The sequence below is a fragment of the Quercus robur genome, chromosome 1 (assembly GCF_932294415.1).
Source record: "Quercus robur chromosome 1, dhQueRobu3.1, whole genome shotgun sequence".
NCBI lineage: Eukaryota > Viridiplantae > Streptophyta > Magnoliopsida > Fagales > Fagaceae > Quercus > Quercus robur.
Genome location: NC_065534.1, coordinates 4,262,621 through 4,281,411, shown reverse-complemented (window position 1 = coordinate 4,281,411; position 18,791 = coordinate 4,262,621). Strand labels below are relative to the sequence as shown.

At 33.6% G+C, this 18,791-nt stretch overlaps 2 long non-coding RNA genes across 2 annotated transcripts; both read right to left on the bottom strand.

The window, feature by feature from the left end:
- Positions 1 to 3,568: 3,568 nt before the first annotated feature.
- On the bottom strand, positions 3,569 to 5,335 carry LOC126716990 (uncharacterized). The gene is made up of 2 exons (XR_007652368.1): positions 5,116 to 5,335; positions 3,569 to 4,929 (listed from the first exon to the last, which is right to left on the bottom strand). It is a non-coding gene; the product is annotated as an uncharacterized LOC126716990 (long non-coding RNA).
- A 4,550-nt stretch (positions 5,336 to 9,885) lies between these two features.
- LOC126713555 (uncharacterized) lies at positions 9,886 to 11,709 on the bottom strand. Its single transcript, XR_007651380.1, has 3 exons — positions 11,095 to 11,709; positions 10,936 to 10,975; positions 9,886 to 10,368 (listed from the first exon to the last, which is right to left on the bottom strand). It is a non-coding gene; the product is annotated as an uncharacterized LOC126713555 (long non-coding RNA).
- Positions 11,710 to 18,791: the final 7,082 nt, after the last annotated feature.

Sequence of the window (18,791 nt, the reverse complement as noted above, 5' to 3'; positions counted from 1 at the left end):
TTTCCTCACATATTTTAATATTCATTAAAGCTTAATCTCATCTAGATGACATGGAAGAGAAAAGCATGAATTAAATTTTATGTTACCATTTCACATTTTTTCCCTACAGACACAAATGTAATTTAAGTTTATATATATATATATATATAACCATAAAGTTTTCAATCAAAAGAAACTTTTCTTTGTTGTAGGGTTAAAGAGGGTGGGGTGTTGAGATGAAGAAGGTATCTCTTAAAACAGCTCCATGGAGCCTTTTGACTATGCTCTTAGCAAATTTCACTTAATCCTCCCAAGTTGATGAACATTAAAGCTTAATCTCATCTAGATGACATAGAAGAGAAAAGCTTGAATTAAATTTTAGGTTACCATTTCACATTTTTTCCCTACAGTCACAAATATAATTAGTAATATACATCTATGAAACTCTACCAAGATGGAGTTATGTTTAACTTTGTCGGTGAGCCATTGGCACCATTAGCTCCATCTTCAGGTCAATACAAAAATCAATTAGTAGGTGCTGAACACCCATCATATGGACAGTGCAGTGGTTTGAGGCACCTCTTGACACAGAATTTTCTTCAACATAATAAAATAAAGGAATTGATGCAGAGATGACTTTATTGTGGGCTTGTGGCATACTAGAGGCCAAAATTTTGGTGGGACAATTTCTTGTGAAATTGCTTGTGAATGGACAAGGCAATGGTGTCTGGACATTGTTGAATGTTAGTTGTGTTGGGCATAGTTTGTCTACAAAGTACTACAAAATGTGGAATGCAACCAGATATATATATTTTTTTAAAAGGGAAATCATCTTATGGGGCCTACCTTCTGAATGCTTTTTATCCAAATACAGAGGAAAAATTGGAAGTGTGTTCTTATTTTTCTATAGAATGGAATAGAACATATCATGATCTAGATTCTAGACAGTGTAAAATTAATGACCATGTATAGTCTTCTTAGAAATGTAGGTGGAAAGTACGAACTGTAATTAGCGTGTGCTAGTAATTTGCATGTAACTTTTGATATTAAATTAGTAATCATATGTCAAAGCAAACAAATCAGATAAATTGATTAATATAAACTTAGGCTAGTGGCAATCAAGCTGTCATAGAAAATTCAATTCTCTTCCAAAGAATTTCATATGATTACGCATTTAGAATCAGGTAAAAGATAAGTTTTTGACTAACTTTCACTTGTTTTTAATTTAGTATTTTAAGGGTAATTTTATTTTTCATTTTAGTCATTTAATTTCTATCTGGTTCTAATGTAGTTCTTCTATCCAAGCCAAACTACTAAGTCTATCCAAAACAAAATCATTTTGAAAAGTGAAAAATACTAAAAAGTCTAAATCTATCAGCAAGATTGGACAAAAGATGGAAAGACTAATTATAGTTAAAGTATTGAAATGAAAAATGTGAAATTTAAATCACTGAATTGAAAACATGTTAAAATTAGGGGATAACCATCGTGCGCACCCTTGGCGCAGGGTTACTCCACAAATATAAGTACTTGTAGGGTATGGGGTAAGGGCCGGGCTAGAGTTCAAGTCTTCATGAGAAAACTTTATACACATATACACTTAAATTAGGCTAAAGTAGAATTTCTATCTTGTATTTAAAAAAAATTAGAGGATATAATTCATCATTTATTAGTTTTATTTTTGTTTGTTAGGTTTTTTATTTTTTTTTATTTTAAACAATGGATTGATCTTTAATTTCATAAATTGCAATTATGACGAAATGATATTTGAAACTAAAACCACTCACTTTGGAAAGATGAGATTAAGTATTAGTGGAGAATAAGATACTAATTATCTGTATATTGATCATTCTTATACAGGCTTTTAGTGGCATAAACATAACTCACCAAAACATAATCCCACAAAATGCTTTTCACAGAATAAGCCAAAAAGTTATATTAATAGGGACTGAAAATGGAAGTAATTGATCTTTGAAGATGAGTACCAATAAAGAAAAATAATGTAATCTGAAGAAATATATGGAAGTAATCATTGCTTACCTAAATATTGTTGTAAGTTTCGTTTAAAAATTGAAGTTTTCCAAATTGCTTGTAATTGTATGGTTACCACTACCACACCAGAATCGTTGAGGCAAATCTTCTCCATGTACAAGTGCTTCTATTGGCCTTATTAATTTCATTCAACAGTGGTCTTTGAGTCTTTCATAGTACCCTCACTGTTACTAGGTGGCCATAATTTTAGGCTTGACTTTTTCTTGGAAACAAACAGGGAGAGAAGTCAGGAAAATTTTTCGCACTCCACAGCCATATCCCCACCAAATGAAAAGCTGGAAAGTTGGGCAAGAAAAGGCCCGCAGTCAATGTCTACTAACAAAGAAAGAAAGAAGTGTATCTTTAATACTTTTGTATTAGGTTTTGTAAATGTGATATGGTCATTCTTAAAAAAAAAAAAAAGATGAGGGTCGGTCCATGCTAGCTATTTTGCCTCCTTTTTCCACCCTATAATTGTGCTATCTGATTCTTATTAAAATGCTACCACTTAGCCATCCATGTACACAAAGATACCCTTTCATTTGGACAATAGAAAATTGAAGCCAATGACCCCACATGTACCGTGATTGATGCAATGCCATCACTCCTAGTTTACTTTTATTTGTCCTTCCATGGAAATAATTAATCCACTCCAATGAGCAATGTTCCATATCTATGGTCTTCACACATAACATGTTATAATCCTGCAGTCTTCTTTTTAGTCAATGGCCAACTGTATGTATAGGATACTTTGGTGGATGCCAAACTAGCACATATTGGGTCAATCACTCAATTGCTCATGCAATGTAGCACATATTGGTTCATTGCATTATGGCAAGAAGTGGGGAATGCAGTACCCAAGAAAGAAAGAAAAAGAACTCTGAATAAGACTATATACGATAATGATATAAACGACTTTTTTTACAATTTTTTAAGGTGGCAAATTAACTGATTGTCACACGATTTCTTTGTTGACATCACTTTATTATCTTTCAAGAACAGAACAACTTGTTGCCTCGCTTCAACATTTGTAAAAAAGTTGTGTTTGCAAACTTATTGTATAGTACTATGCGTCCCTTCCCTTGAGGAAAGCATCGAGCTTCCATTGAGGTATATTTTTAAGTTATTGGGTATCGGTTGCTATATATTAATTGCAATGGTTGCTAGGAACATTAATAGCGACTAAACAATCTCATTGATGACATGGCTAATAACGTTGAATTGGTCATCAAGTGTAAACATTGGTCCAAGGGTTAGTGAAAAGCATGTAATCCACTGATTATCTTTATGAATAACAAGGATTAGAGTAAACAACTTGTATTTGGGGTGTAATATGCACTATGAAAGTAGACGTTTATCCATTCTCTTGATGTCCTTTTTGTTGTGTTGTTGATTCCATGGCCGTGGGTTATAAGTTGAATAAACATAAATAAATCTTGGTTCCATAATTGTGCCATTTTTTAAAGAAGACAGGTATGGACCGCATGTTACATGGGAACAAGACGCTCGCTGATGATGATTACCTTTTAACTTGTTTTAATGATATTATAATAAAAAATCCAAATCGTACCTGTAAGAAATTAGAATTTCACAGTAGTGTAGCAAAAGTAGACTGCATAATGCAGCTACCATTAACATTGAAATAGTAAAGAATGACCAAAACCAACACCAACATGAGTGTACATCATTTTAGAGAAGATGTAATAGCCTTAGAACATGGCCAGCAGGTTCTAAAAGACCTGAGTGAAGCTAAAACAGCTGAGAATGCTAAAGATATCACAAGTTGCGGAGTCCTAGTGATTCTGTCAGTACGAACTGGGTAAAAATTCTCAGCCCTGAGACATTTTCTTTGTATCAATTATCAAGCTTTGAGATAGGTCTGAAGAGCATATTTGCCAATTTAACCTTGATATTGTCAAAAAAAAAGAAAAAAAATGATAGGATGAATCAAAGTAACAAAATCATGATATGAACCTTTTGTTTCTCAAGTTACTGAAAACCTTTTTCAATCTTGTCAATCACAAAGCATCGGGTCGTTATGAGTTAATTCTTTCAATCCTAGTCATCAAAGCATCTCATTAATTAGAAAAATACTAAAAGCATATTTTACTTGCGCAGCAGCATCCCTCCAATTTGGCATCTGCAAATGTTCTATTCTCTACCACCACAAAACAAGTTGATATTCTCTAACAACATAGCACAAGCCGATATTCTCCACCGCCAGAGTACAAGCAAATATTCCCTACCACCATAGCACAACCCAATTCCTAGCTGAATTGGACATCCTTCCATCCTACCAATCTACCTTCAATAATTATCGCTTACCTTCTTGAGGAAAGGAATTGGACTAAAATATCGGCAGTTAGGGGTGTGCATGGGTCGGGTTGGGTTGAATTAAGGGGGATTTTTTGACCCAACCCACTATAGTGGGTTAAAAAAAATTCAACCCAATCCAACCAATCACATAAGTCCAACCCACATGGTTTGGGTTGAATCCATGGGTTGAGCAATTTTTTTTATTACTATTATTATTAAATTGAGCAAAAAAAATATAAATATAAATATATTAAAAAAAACTCAAAGATTAGTATCAATGTAACTTTTTAAAGGCAAACAACAATAGTAAAAACAATAGAGAGAGGGCCAGACAGAGACAAACCTGCAAAGCAAGATAGAGAGAAAGGGATATAGCAAGTCGGCAAGAGAAAATATTGTAGAGTAAGAAATAAGCCAAAATAAAACTAAGAAATCAACAAAGCAAAAACTAAACATTGATCCACCACGACAAGAAAGATAAGCAGATAGAGTGAGAGAGAGGAGAGAGAGAGAAGCCAAAAAAAGAGAAATAAAGTTAGAGAAAAAAACCCAAGTACCTACACCTAACACGGGAGGAGAGAACCACCAGAGTAAGAAAGAGACCTGTTGTTAAGACAACGCAAAATCATTTAAAAATCAGTAAAAAGAAAACTAAGAAATCAACAAAGCAAAAAATAAATATTGATCCACTACGGTAAGAGAGATAAACAGATAGAGTGAGTGAGAGAAAGAGAGAGAAGCAAGAGAAAGAGAAATAGAGCAAGAGAGAGAAACATTGAGAAACTTTACCTAACATCGGAAGAGAGAGCTACCACCGGAAAGATAGAACCACCATCGAGGCAGTGATAATAGTAGATGGACGATAGTGGCTTAGCAGAGGGAGAGAGGGTTAGGGTTCAAAAGGGAGTGAAGTGGGAGAGGGGAATGGGAGAGGGGAGTGGGATGTAGCATATTGAGAGAAAATGTTTTAGGATTTATGTGAACTAATTGACTTTTATATAAGATAGGAAGAGCTGGTCATTTAAAAAAATTATTAATTATATAATATATTTTAAATATATGGGTGGGTCGGGTCGAATTTGGCAGGTTTGGAATTTTATGACCCAGATCTAACCCAATCTGCTATCAAATTTTTTTTTGTAATCCAACCCAACCCACCAAACTCTAAAAATCGACCCAACCCAACAGGTTGGGTTGGGTCGGATTGGTTTTGACGGGTTGGCAAGTTGGCTGCATACCCCTACCAGCAGTGGTTGCTAGAGATCACATATTGTTAATTGTTATCCACTTTTTATTTTTTTATTTAATTTTTTTTATCATTTCTTTTGTGGAAGAAGGCCGTGAGCATTAAGACGTGGAGGAACATCTTCTATTACATAAAAAAAAAAAAAAAATTAGCATGTCTAGTAAAGTTATGAGCTACAAAATTACTCTATATTCTAAAATGAAAAAAAAAAAAAAAAAAAAAAGAGGAATATGTTAGAAATTTAGCCTCGTCTATAAGATGATCATATGAGGCAAAAGAAATATCTTCGCAAATCAATGACTTGATGACTACTTCCGAATCACTTTCCAAAATGATGATAGAAGAGGCACCGATTTCCTGAGCAAAGAGTAAAGCAATGATAGAAGGTTATTAACTTCCCCTCTTAGCTGTCTCACTCGAAAATTAGAGCCAGTCGTCAGAGCTTCCCTCTAAAGCTTGTGAGCTTCTTTTTTTATTTATTTATTTATTTTTATCAAGACCTCTTCTAATATTTCCACAGCATTTTCAATTCCAAGAACTCAAAGCTTTGCTACACTTTTCAATTTTGTGAACTATCCGAATAGCTAGACCATCATAGTCAACACTAGACCACATGGCTTCCACTGTTTCAGTACATCTTCTGTCAAAGAGCCACATTTCTTCAAAGTGGAATGGTTTAGCGAAACAAATAGGTTCCAATTCCTTGGCACCATCCACAGAGGAGAATGATCAGAGGTATTGCAACTTAAATGGTGAACCTTAGTTCCCATAAAAAAAAAAAAATGGTGAACCTCAACAAACCGGAGAAGCCAATCATTCGTAATAAAGCCATTGTCTAGCATTTCCCATACTGAATGTCCTGCCACAAAATGCTTCTGCCATGAAAATTGAGAACCTGTAAAACCAAGATCCACAAATCCACATTTATCAGTTGCTTCTCTATAAATTTGCATTTGTGCTTGTCTCCAAGAACTACCACATTCCTTCTCTGAACTTCTCAAAATTTCATTGAAGTTACTAGCACATAACCATGGTAAATTCATTAGGGTATTGAGTAGCCATAACAAATTCCATGACTCATGTCTCTTATGTATGTCAGGTTCCCCATAAAACCCTGTAAATCTCCTAGCTTCCTTTGTGCCCTTTCCAATGATGGAGTCAATGTGATTTTTTGGAATATGTTTCAATTGATAAATCAATTGAATTCTTCCAATACATCACTTAGAATGTATATTTCTCTCGATTTCCTTTAGCCTTCTTCATTCGCTTATGTTTTGGCTAAAAACACAATTGAGGGATCTTTAACCATGAAAAATTTACACAACTCATTGTTCTTGGAGGGGTTACACAGCAGCCTCCACCATTGCATTAGATTGAACTTCATCATCCTTTGAAACCCGCAACTTTTTGTTAGGTAACTCAGATTAACCCTCATTAATTTCATTCCCTAATCTCTTACCCAAAGTCCAACCCTGCATAGATGAGTCTTCACTGATCAACTGACAAGCAAGTCTTTTCCAATTTCATCAGCCTGTGGTAGTGTCTACTGTAAATTATCCACTAAAATAACGTTATTTGAATTAAGATGGGAAGGAGTAGAGGAGTCCAAATATTCCAACCCTTTTTTGGATATATCTTCCTTGAAAATTCTTGTCAAACCCTCATCAATCTGTTGGAAACTAATATCAGAAGGGATTGAGGGAATATGAGAATTATCCAAAAATCTGAAATAACACCAAATGCTTATCAAAACTACACGTCTCATTCAATACCGGTTCTGGATCATTTTCCGTTTCAAAAACAAAAAAAGAATCACTTGATTTCCTACATCACGGATCATGAAATCCCTAGGAGTATTCCATAAAGGTTTGAAAGTTCTGCCAATAGCTTCGACATTCAAAACACGCTTGGTTTGCTGCTAAAACAAACTCATCAGTACTACTACTATTCCTATCAAGGTTGACATGCATTATCTGTAAGAGTTTGTTCGAATCATTTAGAAAGGACTCCCTACCAAAGATGATAAACGAAAAGAACAAGAGAAACAAAAGAAAAACTGTATCCCCACCCTCGAAAGAAAGCCCGACAAACCCTACCCATAACAGTGTTAAAGTAGGGAGGGAATTATCATTCCTAAGGAAAGATAAAGAATTGCTACTGTGAAGGTTCCATGACTGAGAGCCACAGAAACCCTAGTAGAGAAAAAGTAGCCCATGCTCAATCTGACTGAAGATCATGTTCATAATATCAAATGAAGGCCAAAACTATAACCCAAGAATGCCTGTGGAATAGGTTCAAGAGATGCAGTTCAGGCTCACATGATAAGAAGTCAAGAATTTTTCATTTATCAGTTTAGACCTCACTTCAAGTAATAGAACATAACAAAATGACACGTTGAGCCAAGTCGATACGACGATAGATGGACTTGACTTCATTTGGTTATAACTAATTTTTTGTTCAATTCCAAGCTCTCATTCAATGCATTTGCGAGGTTAGAGCAAAAAGTTTTTTATTTTTTTTATTTTTATTTTTTTTTCAACTCCTTTACATAAATAACAATTAATAAATCACCTGAAAAAAGAGTATTTCAATCATCATTATCCACATATAATGCCCTAGTCATAATTTGAATTAATTCTAATATTTTGATGACGACTCTTTTTATTTTATTTTATTTTGTAGATATGATAGTTTTTAATATTCTATAGATAAGATAATTTTTAATTTATAACGTTCACTCTTGATAATTGTTTTTCATCATTATATTAAAATATTAGTTGATTTTTAGTGTAGACGGAAATCAAATCCCATATTCTTTATTGGATGACAATAAACTTTTAATAATAACTCATTTTGAACCAATTGTTTCTTCATCTCTTGGGAGATTAGAGGCCTAGCCACTTGGTCTCCCAAAGAGATGGGTCTCCTATGATGCTATTCCGGATGGAAATGTTGGTCAGGACAATTTATCGTCCACTATGCCTCCCATTAAATACTAGTTATAAAGAAAAATATTAATTAGTCTAACTCAAATATAAATTTGGTGCTTCCCTATTGCCTCTTTAATTTAGACCATAAGCTATGCTAGATAACTATACACGATATGATGTAGAAAGATTGAGCAAGCTGATAAGGGGATGACTAAGTTGTTCATAAACAACTCAGGCTTGATTTAATAAAAAACTTGTTTATGTTTACTTACTCGTAAATGAGCGAAACTTGAGCCTTAATTTTAGGCTTGTATGATAAACAAGCTAAGCTTGAACAACAAAATTTATTTAAGAACAGACTCGTGAACGATATGGCTCAATTAATAATAATAAAAAAAAAAACCAAGCTGAGTTTAGGTTGGTTAATGGGCTTGATAATAAGCATTATATGAGCTTGAAAAATAAACCCATATCTTATTAACTTTTTAATTAATTGGGAGTTGGGACCGCATGCCCCAAGAGGGGTGGCCTAGTGGTAAGGAGCCCGCACGCATGCGCAATGATTCCTCGTTTGAACCCTAGCGAGTACCGGGGATGGGAGGTGGGAGCACTCATGCGTTGCGTCTTACTGCTAGCTCTTTTGGAGTGCTAGGGTAAGGTCTGTGACACCCCAATCACAGTAGTTATGATTCAATCCAATATTCTCTAGCGGGAGGTGCCCCTATGGTCAAGCCCAAGGGGGTGAGTCACACATGATCGCCCCCGCCCCCCTTTTTATTCATCAAAAGGAGTTGGGACCACATGTTTAAACTAAATGGGTTTGATAATGTGTTTGTATTGGATCTAGAGCTCAAAAAAACTTGATAAGCTTGGCTTAATTTATGAATCAAGCCAAATCAAGCTCAGTTTAAACTTTTGGACTCAATAACAAACTTAAACTCAAACATAGCCAAGCTCAGCTCAAGCTAAACCTTTGCTCTTTTACAGCCCAATCAAATTGTATGTTTGAGTATTTTGTACATCAAACTAGCATTAAGATGTGCACACGGTTATTTAACAAATTTTCTATGTTTTTGTAATCAAGCAAAAAAAATAAGATGTATGTGAATTAAATCATCTTCAAACTAATCTTCAAAGAAAGCGTCTTTTCTAATTCGTAATTTATCCACTAGATGCGTCCTTCTTAAAGTTGAGCTGTAATTGTACTTGAACTGATCATCTAGTCATTGTCCACAGTAATAATCAACTCATCCATTGGAGAGAATTTCCGTGCTTGAACTCATTTCTCCAAAAACAATTTTACGAAAGAAGTCAATCAATAAATTATTTTACTTTAACAAAAAAAATTAAAAATTATTTTTAATAAAAATAACCCAAATTGCAAATTGCATCCTGTGCAATCTCAAATATTTAGATGGAGAAAAGTTATAACTATTTACATAAAATTCTTAATCCTATAATTAGTAAAAAGTATTAGATAAAAAAAACCAACAGATTGCATCCATAGTAAATTCAAAATTGCTACATTGAGCACAATTCTTCAAGAGCATGTTTATCACCTATAAGGCTAAGGTTCTAAGCAAGAAGGCTAAGGTTCTAAGCAAGATATAGAGAGTCAACTTCATCTGGTTTGAATTCTTCATTATCATCGTCGTATTCACTATCGTTTTCATCCCCAAACATATCTGCATTGTCATATTCAATATTGCCTAAAGATGATACACCTTCATCTTCATACTCATTCGTCTTCATTTCCATCTTCTTCTTCTTCTTCTTCTTCATCATCATCATCATCATCTCCATCTTCACCTTCACCTTTTACAATACATATTTTCAGCCTACGAGGATCATGACTTCTCAACATATCTGTTCTTAATCCAATCCAACTCACATCAAAGTCAAGAAGAGTATATCATTTTAATGGAAATAATTAAAATATCAAGAGAATGCATATATTTATACGTCTTTATATTTATCAAAGTCAGGACAGGTTAAATACACCTTGTAACCCAAACACTACAAAAGAACCCCAAAAATAGAGAACATTTTATATTCTATATCAAATTTTATAGAAACCAAAGAATCAAATGCAAAACTTAGAAAAGTTGGGGAGTTTGGGTTTGCAAAACACCAAGATTTCAGGTGGAAAAGAAAGAGGATATTGTGTTAGTCATGAAAGATGGGGTCTTAGATTCTGTTTAAACTATTCAAACCTACAAGAATCAAAACTTAAAAGTTCAAAACTGTTGGGATAGAATATTATGGAGGGGTGCTTGTTAATGAAGGCTGATGAAATCAATAAAAAAGAGGGTTAACCACCCTAAGAAGGAACCGTACACCCTCTGCACCCTCAATTTGAAAGCAAGTGAAGAAGTTGGACCTAAAATCATAAAACATGAAAGTAAAGAAAACCTCAAATCCTAATAGTCATACCACAGATTATTATAATCCACTTAATGTTGTAGCTGTTATCCTGTGGCAAAAGGAAAAAAATATATAAAAGAAAAGAAGAAGTCAGATTTTATCATAATGGGAGTTGAATCTTAAAAAAAACTTATACAAGCAAATGAATTCCACACAGCTCTACTTTACCTTCTAGGACAGGAAATTACAACAATTCTTTCAGAAGAGATAAAGAGAGGAAAAGTTCCTCTTAAAAATTGTGCAACTCACTTTCCAAATTATAAGAAAGGCATTATATAGTACATGCTTCAAGACATTCAAGATCCAACTTGGCTTGCTTAAAAAAAAAAGATTGTTGTCTTCCTCAACAATACATTCACAAATACTTATATAAAACAATACAGTCTCAAACAGACTCATGTCAATGGAATCAACTACATGATCTATGATTCTCAACATATTAATCAGTATCAACCAAGTGTATTCGAGGATTGTAACAAAACACAAAAATAGATCAATGCCTCAAGTCAATCAGCGAGACAACAAAGTCCAATGTTGGAAAAATCAATTTCATGACCTGGATAAATTCAACAATAATCTTAAAAAACATAATAAACAAAAAACAACATAAAAAAAAATGCCTTGAATTTTGCTACAAGTGATAAATCAATATCATGACCAAGAATAGCAAGACATAATATTGTGAACAAACAATAGATGGAGAGAGATAGAAAGAATCAGGAAAGCAGTGCACTCATCACCTCATTTTTTGGGTTCAGCCCCAAAACATCTACTTCTATTCAAGTTAGGTATTGGGCTTAGTTTTCTATCACATTTAGTGGGTTTTATAATAGAAAAATTAAAATGTGTAAAATTTACATAGTTTTATTTTAAAATGACCACATATTAGCCTGTATATAATTATGTAAATTTACAAGTTTGTTACAGTAACTACGTAAATTTACATAAACACTATTTATTTTGCATTTAGTTTTTTTTTAATTTTTTTTTAATTTTTTTATATATATATATATATCTTGAGGATGAAAGAAAAGAATGGATAATGGTTATTGTGTGTAGAGAAAGATAAATAATTCTTTTTAAAAAAATAAGAAAATATGATATTTTAATGAAATGTAGTATAAAATAGATAATCTGATATGAGATATTTTAAAAAGTGAGTATGTAAAATAGAAAAAGTAGGTTTTTATGTTAAAAGCTTTATAAACATTATGGCACATTCTTATATTTATCTTTCCCCACCTATGATGAGCATAACTACTTTTTTTCTCGTTCTTTTTTTTTGGTTTTTGTATGTTGCTTTCTTTGCTGATTCTCACTATAGTATTTGTATTTTGCCAAAACTAGATTGGTACGATTGGTGTTTACTTTATCTTTTAGACATATAGACATATTTGTTTTACTAGTGTTACTCATGAATGTAATATGGATAATATGGATATGGTGTGTAATGAATTAACATCCAAGACTTTATTATTAGTATTATTTTTCTATAAAGAAAAAAGTGAAGTTTATTGTTGATTTCATCTTATTATGTGGCTATCCACGTCTTAGTTGGATTGCTCAAAATTTTATTTTAGAATTGGTATTCCCAACTAACAACTATAGAATCAATTGTGATCCCGCTTGAATTAGCCAGATTGTAAGAAAGGAAAAAAGAAAAAAGAAAAAAAGATTAGGATATTTTAGAACCATGAAAATAAGGAATCCAAATATGAGAAACTCCTTAAATAGTAGTGTAAGGGAACGATTTGGAGCCCAAGCCCAAATGTATGGAGTCCTGGTCTAATGAGCCCAATACAATGAATTTGTAGAGTATGAGTCAAAGAACTAGATCTTAATGAGTTGGGCAATGGCTAATGTTGAGTTAAGAGACAATCAAGCACAAATAAAAGACATTGGTGTTAATGGATTTTTAGTTCGAAGAGGCCAAAGTTTAACATATATTGATCACAATTGAATATTAAGATAGTTTAGTATGCTACAGTGTTCTCTCTCTCTTTCTCCACCTCCACTCATGGGGATTCTTCCACATTATATAGCTCATTTCTGATCATCTAGTCCTTGCACTTGTTGATCATCTGGATCCCCACTTGAATACCCATCCCATCAGACACCCCTTTCAGCCTTTTGTGAGTTGTGGCAGCTAAGACAGCACTGTTCAGAGGTCCTCTCCACATTAATGTGGCCAGAAAAGTAGCTGCAGGGCACTTAATGTGGTGGTAGAAGCTTTTCCTTAGATATTTCGAGTTTTCTTTCCTCTCACATGTTCATGGGGCGCATTTCAATTGTTAGAGTACACACTTGGTCGGCATTTGTCGTGTCCGAGGAGGAGTTCCTCCTCGGACATCCTTCCCTTCATCTCCCACTGATGAGACTTTTAATGGGAGTCATTTAATAGTTATCTCCTCCTCTTCGGACTTGTTAGTGTCTTCGGACAAGGCCCAAGGCCCAATACATTATTTTGGGCTCTAGTCCTTACAAGTAGAATAAATAATGTTTGAGTTCAGACCCAAATAACTTAGTCCTAATCATAGTTTTATTTGAATTAGAAACCTAGTCAGTGATATATTTGGGACGCATTTCAATTGTTAGAGTACACACTTGGTTAGCATTTGTCGTGTCCTTCCCTTCATCTCCCACTGATGAGACTTTTAATGAGAGTCATTTAATAGTTATCTCCTCCTCCTCGGACTTGTTAGTGTTCTCGGATAAGACCCAAGACCCAATATATTATTTTGGGCCCTAGTCCCTACAAGTAGTATAAATAATGTTTGAGTTCAGACCTAAATAACTTAGTCCTAATCATAGTTTTATTTGAATTAGAAACCTAGTCGGTGATATATTTGGGTTCAACCCAATTACCTTATTCCTAGTTCTATTTGGATTAGTAACCTAGTTAGTGATATATTTGGGTTCAACCCAAAAAAATCTAGTTCTATTACTGTTAGTTCTATATATCTATATTACCATTTAAGGGACTTCTCTTATTTGAGTTCCTCATTTCTGTGGTTATAAAATACTCTATCCTATTCACTTACAAGTTTTCAAATAACGGGATAAATACATAAAATAAAGCCCTTATCCTATTCACTTACAAGTTTTCAACTAACGGGGATAAATACATAAAATAAAACCCTTATACTTTAGTAGACCACAAACCCACACATGTTTTCTTCTATACTTTAGCAGCCCACTTTTTCCCTATACTTTAGCAACCCACAAAGGTATATATCATAGATGTGATTCTTTCTTGCTTGAAGAATGAAAAGAGTTATATGATCATCTAAAACTCGTTGCCTAGTAAAGAGAAAACCTTACATTCAAACCCACTTGAAAACCCTAAATCCCTAAAATCCTCAAATTGGATGGAAGCCCTAATTGGAGAAATATGGAGGAGATGGTTGCACAATCAAATAGTGAAATGTCGAAAGATTTCTATTCGAAATTGGTTGGGTTTTGGGGCTTGGGTGAGCTCATTCTGTATATGTTTGTGTCTTTGATTTTTGAAATGATTTCGTTGGAAGACGCGTAAGATTTAATCTCTTACATTCCAATTCTCAATTTTTTTTTTCTTCTTGAAGATTGTACTAACTTGCATTTTCTTGCCAACCAAACACCTCTTAAGAAATTTTCCAGCAACATTGGTCTTTGAAGGGAGGCTTCTTGATCTACTTGTTCTTTTGACCTTGCTTATTTTGGGTCTTAAGGTAATCTCAAGCTTTCCTATTTCATTGGTTAGTTACAAGAACAATATGTAGACAATATGTTTACAAGAATATGTGCTAAAAATGGAATTATAAAATGGGCAGATTTTTATTTTGCATTTATCATGTCAACTGTAATCAAATGCTATAATCTCTATATATTAAGAGGATTCAGAAAATTAGTTATGCATTCAGAAAATGTCAAAAATACCCCTAAGCTAATTAGATAATCCTTATTCTTAAAAAATAAAAAAACATGGTTAAAATTGTAATTCAAAAAAAATTAAAAAAAAAAAATACTAGAGAAACTTTTTTTTCTAAAATTAACACACTCTCTATTTGAATATATATCATGCACGTTTGATACATTTTTTTCCTAAAAACTAGCACACACTAAATCCAATAGTTTTCTCTATTTCAAATCTTAAATTTTAGTTTCTTAAAAATCCCTTCCTATGTAACCTCATTAACAATAAATAAATTCAAATTGAAAAATTACATTAAACTAAAAAAGAAAAAGAAAAAAGAGAGAGCCTATTTAAGGGCCTTTGCCTGTTTGGGTTTCTCATTTCTATGGTTTTAAAATACCCCATCCTATTCACTTACAAGTTTTCAACTAACGAAGATAAATATGTAAAATAAAATTCCTATACTTTAGCGGCCCACTTTTACCCCTATACTTTACCAGCCCACAAAAGAATAGATCATGGATATTTTTTTTCTTGCTTAAAGATTAAAAAGAGTTATACGATCTCCTAGAACTTAATTATAAAGTTTGAAGACACGTAATATTTAATTTCTTACATTCCAATTCTCATTTTTTTTTTCTTCTTGAAGATTGTAGTATCATTAACTGTAATTAAATGCTAATAATGTTGGATATATATATATATATATATATATCATTAACACTATTCTTATGAATCCTTTTGTAACTCTCTTAACATTGTTCTTACAAATCCTTTTGTAACTCTTTTAGTAACCTGGTATAGTAGGTTACCTACCAATGATACCATATCCAAAAAAAAAAAAAAAAAAAAAAGTGTACGGTAGAATTATCTAATGACAGTAACCTTTACCAAGAAGGACAAGTTTCCTATTTCTTTTTTCTTTTTTAATTTATAGGAATAGGAAACACTCCCTTTTATTGCATGATTATGCATGTCACCAACCTTGCGTTGTGGTTCTCTCTTTTTTTCTCTAGTTTATTCATTCATATGGCTTCCTTGTAATTGATTTGGCTATTGCTATGGCTATGTAGAGCGTGAATTGTTTGCCTATGGTTTTTCTTCTTGTTTGGCTTGTTGTTCTCTAATTAGGGTTTTGATCGACCGTATATGATATACCAAAACCCAATTCTATTTTCTGTCTTCAATTTCTGTATTTTCCTCCCACTCTTTCCCAGTGCTTCTTCATGGATTGGATTTCCCACTTGCTAGGGTTTGAAAAATTGGGGTTTTGTTTTTGGGTGCAAAACAATTGGTTTGTGGATCCTCTGTGTGTTTGGTATTTTGATTTGGGTTTTGGGGTTTCAAGTTAATGATGGTATATTTCTAGGTTTGGGGTTGATTTCAAAATGGGTTCTTTCATTTTGGGTGTGTCAATCTGACTTGGTTTTGACTTGCATTTGGACATGTTGATGTGTTTTGTGTTGTGCTCTATGCAAGCGTTTGTATGTTATGTTTCCTTGGTGTATCTCTCTACTATACTGTGTTTGAGATTTGTGTCCAAAACATGCTTGTGTGAATGACTCGTAGTTGTATGTTACTTCCTTTTTACCTTTTTGTTTAGTTTGCTTGATTTTTCTCTTCCATATTCTGTACTCCTTACCCGTGAGTGGATCTTTACTGAGAAAAGAATGCAAAACTCATGTTATCTCTCTCTCTCTCTCTAGTCTCAGAGATCGAATCATGGCAGATTATGAGGACTATGAGGATGTAAGTTTTCCAGACTTCAATGAATTCACCCGTCAATTTGAAAAAGAAGATGAATTCACTCTTCAATTTGAAACTCTTCAATTTGAAAAAGAAGAAAAAGGCAAAGGCAAATTTGATCCCAATATCCATCAAAAAACAAAAGCAAAATCTGATCCCAATATAGATTGGATCCCACACTTATTGTCCTTAAACAGTTACTCTTGCCCTCAACCCCCTATGTCCACCCTTGCCCCTATCTCCCCCCTTGCCCTTGAACTTCATGACCCGATCAAATTTTGCCAAGGTCCGAAATGGATCCCTGAGACACAGGTATGTGCTACATTGTGTGGGTGAGTGTGTCTCTTTTCTTTTTTATGAGAAGGTTTTCAATTAAGTCTACTTGTTTCTTAGCTTTGTGAATAGGAACAAAATGAATTTTCTCTCAATGGACAGTCGTTGTTAGAGTGCTACAACGAAATTAAGGTTTATTTCTTCTTCTTCTTAATATCCATCTATATATGCTTTATAACTCTTTATTAATTCTTTGATTATGAACAATTGGTGTAGGGTACAAATTTTGAATTTGTGAGACTTGTGAAGATCCAGTTGATGCCCAGTAGTGGAATAACGTATTTTATTCAATTTGAGGCCAAGCCCAGCAGTATTGAGTACACTCTAAAAACCTTTGAAGGTTCCAAGTTCAAGGATTATGTCCATTCTCATAGATTGTGGCCCATGTCTTGTAAACTATTAGGCCCCAATTCTCAACGGTATGTGTGTCGTTGTGTGGGCAAATACAACCAAGAATTGTTAGGGAAGTTTAGTTTGCGTAATGGTTGGGTGGTGTGGGATTAGTTTGTTGGGCAAATACAACCAAGAATTGTTAGGGAAGTTTAGTTTGCATAATGTTTGGGTGGTGTGGGATTAGATTGTTGGATCTTAATTGACTGTTGTGGCTATAATAGTTTGCTTGTTTTATCTGTACATGTAATAGTTTTTTGGCTAGTTTGAACTTTGAATGACTTGCAACCAATATTGTAAATTTTATGATTGTAGATTGATAGTGAATACAATCCTGTCCATTTCATACACACAAAACTAATGTAAAATAAACGAATTAAAGGATTGGCAAGAGCAAACATAATTTTGAGGACAATTGAAGATCTAGCATAAGATTATTTTCTGAACAAGAGAAGAACATGCTAGCATTATCATACTTGGATCCTAAATACCATAACAACAGTACCACAAAACTTGTTTAGTCAAGCATAGTAACACTCATATTTCGTTAAATACAGTACACATATCATACCATAAGTATACGAATGGTATAATTCGGATTCTTTACCATATATATATTTGGAGATAAATACAATGATTTAACATATTATTGTCATATACGGTAATTCAGATTCTTTACACTACAAAAAAATCGTCATGTCCCAGCGTTTTTTTCCCGGCGGTTGGCGCTTTTAAAAACCGCCGTAATAGATAAGCCTGTACCAGCGCTTTTTTTAAAAACCGCCGTAATAGATAAGCTTATACCAGTGCTTTTTGAAAGCCCTGGTATAGGAAACCCTATTACGGCAGCTCAAAACCGGTGCTTTACAAATCGCTGCAATAGGAGGCCTATAGTGGTGGTTTTCAAAAATGCTAGTATAGGAAGCCTTATTGCATTGGAATAGGGTTACTGATTTCCCTTCTGGGAAAGACCTATCCCAGCGCTTTTTGAAGCGCTGGAATAGGTGGGGATGTATTATTTTGTGTATAACATTCTAGACATTTGGGATATAATTATTGATATAGTGTAATTAAATATATTTAGTTTCTTGGTTTAATGTGGTATTGTATTTGCTATTGGAAAATATGAATTGTGGTTCATTACAGTTACTATAAAATAGGTATTGGAAAATATGTATTGTAGGTACATTACAGGTGCTAAAAAAATTATTATTATTATTATTTTTAATTTTGAAAATGACCTATCCTGGCACTTTCAAAAGCGCTGGTATAGGCCTTTTAAATTATATTTATTCAAGACCTATACTAGCGCTTTTGAGAGTGCTGGAATAAGTATAGTCTATGACAGTGCTTTCAAAAGCGCTAGTACAGGTCCCGCGACCCTATATCGACTGTCACTGGGTGGCGGTTTGAAGAGTTGGGAAAAAAAACGTCAGGATAGGAATTTTGACTCTATCCCAACGCTTTTTGGGGCTATCAAAACTGCCCCTTTTTTTTGTAG